The sequence below is a fragment of the Marmota monax genome, unplaced genomic scaffold, assembly GCF_021218885.2.
Source record: "Marmota monax isolate L192 unplaced genomic scaffold, Marmota_monax_Labrador192_F-V1.1 WCK01_AAM20220418_F8-fsc00017, whole genome shotgun sequence".
Classification (NCBI taxonomy): domain Eukaryota; kingdom Metazoa; phylum Chordata; class Mammalia; order Rodentia; family Sciuridae; genus Marmota; species Marmota monax.
The window spans coordinates 10,103,592-10,112,260 of NW_026695241.1; the positions used below are offsets into that span (position 1 = coordinate 10,103,592).

The 8,669-nt window shown below is 34.4% G+C and overlaps 1 non-coding gene across 1 annotated transcript; it reads right to left on the bottom strand.

Moving 5' to 3' along the window:
* Positions 1-1,469: 1,469 nt before the first annotated feature.
* Positions 1,470-1,542, bottom strand: Trnav-cac (transfer RNA valine (anticodon CAC)). The gene has a single exon. It is a non-coding gene; the product is annotated as a tRNA-Val (tRNA).
* Positions 1,543-8,669: the final 7,127 nt, after the last annotated feature.

The following is an 8,669-nucleotide window of genomic DNA, read 5'->3' on the forward strand; positions in this document are numbered from 1 at the left end:
CTCAGTAATCAAGGGGATAAAAACTTAAAAATTGAAATCAAATAAGTAAAATTACAAAAATTAGTATCATTAGCTGCTTAATTTTAATATATAATTAAATCATTTCTGTCTACAAAATATGGTCAACTGGTCAACTCAGTAGAGTACTATGTGCAATGAATCTGTTAGTGTTTTTAATATAAAACAATGTAAAACTGAACTGAATTTTATTGGAGGGGAACATATTTTAATGGCATCAGTTGGATGCAATTCAGAATCATCAATAGAAATAATCTACTCTCTCATCTTTAAAGATGCTTTTACTCATGTAATTGAAGTAATTTAACTGTAAGAAAAACCCATATTCTTTCACTTGTCAGTTAATGCTACTTGGCTGCAACATCTTTTACCCAAACATTTCCCAGTTAGTTTCAGCCAATCTGGGACACCAAGAATGCTTCAAAACTGTGTTCTTCAAGTTAAAGAGGATCTTACCCACATGAAGAGAAATGTTCTGGTTAGAAGGTCCTTTGTCTGGTTGTACTTTCCTAAATAGTTTTCCTTCCATAAAAATGTGTGAGAAATGAAAGAGTCTCTGGAAATTACTATCATGATTAAGTTATTAGGGGCAGAAATGGGGAAGAGTTCATCCTCAAAAAGAGGAGGATAGTATTTTATTCCATTATATCAATCTAAATAAGTAGTTAAAATACATTATATTGAATTCTCCACTTTGGGTTTATCATCCACCAAATTAACTCCTTTACAGTTCACTCCAATGTCAAGTATATTCTGCCATTTTAGATAAAAATGTTCATTAACTTTTTAAAAAAATGGACTTATTTTCTTTATTTATTCATAATTGTCCCATGTGTTAGAAGATCATCAACATATTGATAATCAGGCATTTAATGAAACATTTGGATTCACTCAATTCAGATTCTCACAATCCCATACTTTAACTACATTGTTTATTCTTCATTTATCCACATGAGATGTGTGAAATATTCAACCTTATTATCCTATGCAAGTATTTTGTGCCTATTGATATGGCAAAAAATCAGCAGATATTTTTCAGGTGACTGATTTGCAGGTAATTCTGTGTCAGGTGATTGAAGACATAGAAGTAAAGAAATATCTCTTGGACCTTTTCCTCTCCCATCATTTCTCAACTAGAGTACAAGAATCTTCCAACTACTATGTCAACCATAGTCAAGCCTGGAAGTAGATTATGGAATTTTAAAATTGATTTTGTTAGTATGTTACAGTTATATATAATATCAGGTTCCTTTTGACATAATCATACATGCATGGCATATAATTTCCTCCATTTCAGTTCCCAATTCTTTCTCTTTCCCTCCCATCCTCCCTCCCTCCTGTTCCCCTTTCTCTTTCCCTCCTTCCTCCCTCCTCCTGTTCCCCTTTCTCTACTCTTTATTCTTTTTATTTACTACTTTTTATTTTTTATTTTATTTTATTATTATTTTTTGGGGGGGTGCTGGGGATTGAACCCAGGACCTTATGCATGTGAGGCAAGCACTCTACCAACTGAGCTATATCCCCAGCCCCTACTACTTTTTAGATCATGCTTTATAGACATACATAAAGGTGAAATTCACTATGATATATTCATATATGTACTTATCATAATCTGTTCAATTTTATTCTACAGTCTCTCACTTTTCCCATTCTCCCTCCCTCCCTTTTTGTCCTCTTCCTCTATTCCAATGATCTTATTTGTATTTTCATGGAATCTCCCCACCTGTTTTTCCCTTTATCTTGTTCAAACTTCTGTATATGAGAGACATCATTTAACTCTTGAATTTCCAAATCTGACTCATTTCACTTAGCGTGATGTTCTCCATTTATGTCAGTTTACCAGCAAATGCAATAAATTTCATCCTTCCTTATGGCTTAGTAAAATTCCATTCAGTATATTTACCACATTTCTTTTCACCTTTTGTCTGTTGCCAAGCATCTGGGCTGGTTTGATAACTTGGCTAAAGTGAAGTGAGCTGCTATAAGCATCAGTGTGCTCATATCACTATAGTATGGTGATTTTAGTTCTTTAGGATAAATACCAAGGAGTGGGACAGCTGTGTCATGTGATGGTTCCATTGCTAGTCTTTTGAGGACTCATCACACTGCTCTCCAGAGAAGTCATACTAATTTGCAGTCCCATCAACAATAATGACTGTACCTTTCCCTCCATATCTTCACCAGCATTTATTATTATTTGTTCTTGATGATTACCATTCTAAATGGAGTGAGATGAAATCTCCATGTATTTTTGAATTGCATTTCCCTGATTGCTAGGATGCTGAATATCTTTTCACTTTTTTTGCCACTTATATTTCTTCCACTTATATTTCTTCTTTTGAGAAATGTCTGTTCAGTTCTTTTGTCCATTTATTGACAGTGTTAATTGCTTCTTTGGTGTTAAGGTTTTTAAGTCTCTTATGTAGTCTGAATATTAAGCACTTCTAAGAGGACCAGCTGGCAAATTTGTTCTCTCCCTCTGGAGGCTCCCTCTTCACAACTTTTGATTCCATGGCTGTGCAGAAGGTTTTTTGGAATTACTCTTTTTGGTTATACAGAACACCAGACTAACCCTGACATAATCACAAAAGCAGGAGCACACCATGCTCCAATTCCTTCCCAGCAAACCCCCACCTCTGTTTCCTTCCCTCCCCTCCATGGATCCCTCTGCAATTCATTTAGTGACTACTATTTTTTTAAATTAGTGTCCTGTGGATACACCCGATTCCAGGACCCACCGTGACATATCCATGTACCCACATATGAAATCTCAGTCATATTCAGTCTACTATTCCTCCCTCTTCCCATCCCTTCTTGGTCCTCCTCAATCCTCTTCACCTGTTCTAACTGATCTTTTTTTCTATTTTAATGAAATTCTGTCTTATTTGTTTTTTCACTTTCTTTTCTTTCTTCCCACACCCAACTTATTAATTGTTGGTTTTATGCCTTGTGTTTCAGAAGTCTTGTTAAAGAAGATGGTACCTGCATCAATATATTGGAGCTTATCTTTTCTTGTTGAAAGTTTCTGGTCTGACTCCTAGGTCTCCTATCTATTTTGATGGTTTATTTATTTTATTTTATATATTTTTGGTACTGGGAATTAATCCCCAGGGCACAGAGCCACTGAGTTATATACCAAGTACATTGTATTCTTAATTTTGAGAGATGATATAAGGTGGGTAAGGTCTTGCTAAGTTGCTGAGGCTGGCCTTGAACTTGGATCCTCCTGCTTCTATCCCCCAAGTTTCTGGAATTTCAGGCAGAAATCCCAGGTAGCACCTGCCCAAGACTTTTATCACCTTTGAAATAACTTTGGACAGGGTGAAAGAAACAAATCTATTTTCACTCTTTTACATGTGGATATCTACTTTATCTAGCACCATTTGTTAAAAAGGCTATTTTTTTTTTTTTTGTCTATCATGTTTTGGTACCTAGGTTGAGCATCAGATGGTAGTATTTATGTGGATTTCTCTTTTTGTCTTCTCTTATTTTCTATTGGTCTTTATGTCTGTTTGATGCAAATACCATGCTGTGTCTTCTACTATATGTCCGGGAGGTTTAATTTGAGATCAGAAATTGTGATGCCTCCACTATCACTCTTCTTGCTCAGGATTGCTTTGGCTATTCTGGATCTTTTATTCTTCCAAATGAATTTTAGGACTTTTTTATCCCCCTCGAGCACTGTGAAGCAAATCATTGGTATTTTGACATAGATTGTCATCTTACCCTGACCCACAAATGATGTTTGCAATCAAATTTGTTTTACTCTTCGGATATATAGTTCACTGGGATGAATTCAAATGCTGCTCTTATTGTGGTTGATCTGCCAATGGTATTTTACAGTGTCCACTTTCTATTTCACAAAACTCTTACTTTTTTTCTCATGGTTTCTAAAAATCCATAGTCATTTCTTATACCTTATAAATTACACTTTCACAATCTCATTTGTTTTACCTTTCCTCTGCTTTGCCTGTAAATATCAGGAATCTCCAAGCATTAAGAGAAGGCACTTTATCTTCACTGTGTGTTAGTAGTCTGAAAGCAACCCCAAATAGAAAGCTCTAGCAAACTGGAAGTTTCCTGTTTGCAGACAACAAGAGCCATTACTGCCAAAAGGCTATGTCACTAAGTTCCCAGGGTATCCTCATTGATCTGAGTACAGAATATATTACCTCTTTTGTGTCGGTCTGTGTATTAGACTTATTTTCAAGAAAAAAAAAATTTAAAGCTGGGCTTATTCTTGTCCAGATGGACCTTCCCTTATTCTTCTCTTTGCTAGTCTGCAGGTACACATTAATGACTCTGAGTAACTTTCAGCTTAAACTCCACATGCTTTAAAATTTTTTTGCAGAAATAATTGAAGAACAAAAACTGCACATGTTAAAAATGTTCAATTTAATCAATTTTGACATAAGCATACAAACATCATACCATCACCACTACTGAGGTAATAAGCATTTCTATCACCCCACAAGGTTACCTTTTGACAATGCCCTTCCAGAGATTGCAATCTAGTAAGAAAGAATGTATGAACATCATAATATGACAGACAACACTGCATGACAAGCAGTAATGAACAATATACAATGCTATAGATAAGGGACATAGACATTTAGAGGCAGAAGTTATCAAGGGCAGGATAATTGAAAATAGCCTCATCATTACCTATTTAGTGTATTTCCATACTGTTTTTCTATCCATATCCTATTTGATTATTGGTATTATCTTCAATTTTCTCCAGATGTTCATATAAAACACTCAATACATTCAAGGTTTGGATTTATTTTAGCTTTGAATAAGGTTACAGCCTCTTTTTTGGCTGCTTAACCCTTCCTCATGCCAAATAATAATGACCTTTGCATTCCAGATGTAGTCACAACATGAAATGGTTTTGGAGTTAGAAAAGTTCTCAAGTTGCTCCATTTGAAATCTCCTACATGACATGTAAATTCATCTTCTCTTTCCAATTGTTCTCACATACATACTAGTACAAATGGTTATCTCATTAATTTATATTAGTGACTCACATAGTTTAAGCATACAGATTTTTTTCCCCCAACGATCCTTTAAGGCAAGCCTTTTTATGTTGCTAGAGACAAACATGATCTCTTGATTCACATCAGTTAAGAGTTCCCAGGACCAACTGACTTCTGGTGGTGTTAGATTATAAACTCAGATGATGTCATTGGTCTCTCTCTCTCCTGTTATCTCCTCTTCCTCTCTCTATTTCTCTCTCCAACTGTAAGATATTTTCTATACTCATAGGTTTATCAGATTAAAAGAAGATTTCTCAGTCAAATTTGAATTTCTCATAAACAATATTTTTATACTATAAATATCTTCCAAGCATTGCATTGGACATTCTACATTGTATAGTTGTTTTTGTTATTGTTATTGTTTTTGTTGATATTTTATGTTTTTATTTTTTTCTGAACCTGGCAAACATACAGAGCCATCTAATTGCCCTCAGGCAGGCTGCCTCACCAAAATATATAATCCTATATCCCCCAAATAGCAACAAAAGAGGAAACAGACTTGATTTCCTTAAATTCTTAGACTGGGTCTTACTGGACCAAACTGAGTAATAGCCCTCAAACAATTGCCTAGGCCTGGGAGACAGAATGCATACATTTGATGGCTCTAAATCAACTGCAGCCCTCCTACAACAGAGAGGGCAGGAAGGACAACCCCACCAAACCATATTTACTGAAAGTCATGGAGAGGCTACTGCCAAATGGAAAGCCAAAGTCCAGAGAGGGAATGTATGCTAAACAAGAAAAAGAAAAAGAAGCCCAGAAGAGATGTTTCTTAATGTAACTCCAACCTTGGAAATTCCTGACTTATTGATTAAAAAGTTTACTTTAAATTTAGCTATACTTTATCAGGCTCTATATTTTATCACCCACAACTAAAGTCACTCTATCACACGTTAGATATGAACCAACATGAACAAATGAATACGTGAGCTGTTAAATAGGAACTTCTCAGTTGTCACATGGCAAAAGAAACGATTAGAGTTTTCAGTTTAGAAAACAGCATTTGGGTTAGACAGACCTAGGTTCTGGTCTTTTGTATGCCATATGCAAAATAACTTGGACTCAAAGAAACTTGGACTACATTTATATTATTTCATTTGATTAGATTAAAAAGTAACCAATTCACGTAGTATATTATAAACTTTTTAAAGTATTAACTGCATCACTATCAGCAATGGTCTTAAAAATAATCTTTCAAGTGGTATTCCTGTCATTTCTTGCACTTTTTGCATATTCAGTAAGTTATTATCTGTTGTGTATGAGCCTATCTCTCTTACTAGGTTCATTAGCTCCTTGAGTTCATTATTCATTAGTGCATTTTTTTTTCAAAATTTTCATGTGAACTTTTTCTTTTGTCTGCTCAATCCATCTTGTGCTTAATAATTAAGGGGTTTTTGAATAATGATGTTTTTTTCTTCATTTTTACTCTCTTGAACTCCAAATTACATTTCTTTCTAAAGCTTCACCTGCCTATGTCTAATACCCTGATGGTTGTATGTAGATGCACAGTGAAGCAGTATTCTTATGGAATTTACTATGATCATATTTAAATTGCATTTTTTGATATATTTTGCCCATAATACTGTTAGTTTAATTATGATTATTTTTACTGTCCTTCACCAAAATATAACTCCCGTTTATCTTCTGTAGCTAAGAGCTTGGGATATCCTCCAAATTTTTTTTAAAACTTAACATTTGTCTACCCAGGAAAATGCAATTTGAATTGTAAACCTAGAAATTTCAATGCATGTTTCCCTTTTACAGATAAATTACAAAATGCTACATATAAAAAAAATAGTGCATTAATTCCTGGAGAGCTGATCATATGCTACAGAATATAATGTGTGATTTTTCATACAATTTAAATGATGATTATGGAAATGCGTCTGCATTCGTATTTTATCCCATGTCAATTTTACAAATTTAAATCAATATTCAAATACATTGATTAATCATTAAATAGATTCTATATGTAAGTTATCTAGTGAACATGAGAGAACATATCTAATAATATTTCTTAACCACATGTTAAAAATTTGCATAGGAGAACTTCATTGTGGTGGGCAGGCATTCAGTGGCATGGCTCTTGTAAAAGTACCCTTGTGAAACTCACAGCAAATATCCATATGGGCAAGAAGTGTACCTCAGTTAGAACTTCAAGGCTTTGTACATTGAAAAATAGTTTTTCCCTCATAAAAATATGCTGAGGAAACTCTGAGAAAAAAAAAATTACCTAAAGTGCAATGCTCCCAAAAAATGACCATGATACGGAATCCAAAACCCTCTATTTGAAACATCATTCTAATGCTTGTTGCTTAGGCTTGGACACATTATTTGGTTGCTCAGATGGAAGTTAACAGTAAGGTGGATTCAGATTCAATCTCATCACCTACTTGTTATAATACTTGGATAAGTTATTTTTCTTCCCTGAATCTCATTTCCTCTATGCATAAAGATGATAATACAAGAACTTCAATTCAGGACTACTCTGAACATAAAATTTTACCAAGTTTTGTGCATAATAGCTCTCAATATGTCTTGCATTTATTCCTTTCTTTTATTCAAGTTTCTTAATCAACTCATTTGGGTTTTAGTGAAAGCAGTTTATCATTACATCTTCAGGGCGTTATTGATAAAATAATGCCAATGAGAGTATGCCAAGTCCTAGTGTTCGTTTTACCATTGTAATATTAATGATCACTACTATTAGTACTACAACTAATATAATGGAAATAGGGATAGAGTTGGTAGTAATAAGGGAATCCAAGTTCTAAGAATACTTACCTACTAACATATCCTGGGGAACAGATGGAGAATTCTATTTCTCTCTGGCATCCAATTTCTCCATTGTTATGTCCGATAGCTAAAGCTATTTTTATGAAATTACATGCCATTAAATTCTATTTAATTCTAACATAGTACTATTGTGAGTGGTACACTGAATGCCCAGAAGACGAGTGATAATTGACTACTGGCAATGGGCAGTGCTCACCGAGAGACTTTCCTAAACCTGACAATGCCCAAGGCAGAGTGAGCCTGCAGTCTCTGCTGAGTCAGTACCAGCTCTTTTCCTTTGGCACTAATTATCTTTCAAAATAAGAATATACAGGATCCAAGCAAAAAACTGCTGGAAACTTGTGCCAGGCCAGTGGATTTGTTCTTTCTGGATCCCCAGTTTTGACATTCTTTTTGACTTTTGTATTATATTTGGTTTCTGTAATTTAAAATAGATTTTGAATGCTATTGTAAAAAAAGTCACCACTGACTATGCATTTTGTCCATTTGATAATCTTTCTGGAAGTCACTTAATGCTAATTTCCTGTTGTTTATTATATTGAAACTGTTCTTGGCAAATACTTTATGGACAATTTGATGAAATTGTAATGCAGCAAGAATATACTCTTATTCTACAGTTATCAGTAATGGGAGTTAATGCCATGTTGTAAGGTGATCTACTAGTTTTTGTCAGCACTTTCATTAAGACCCCAATTTTTAATCATTTGTAGCATCAGCAAACAGGACTTCAGAGGGAGTAATACCATCTGTTCTTATTAAGAGTGACATTGCCCAAGGTTAAGGCAGACATGAAAAAATATTCTATATTTCTTTGCTTCT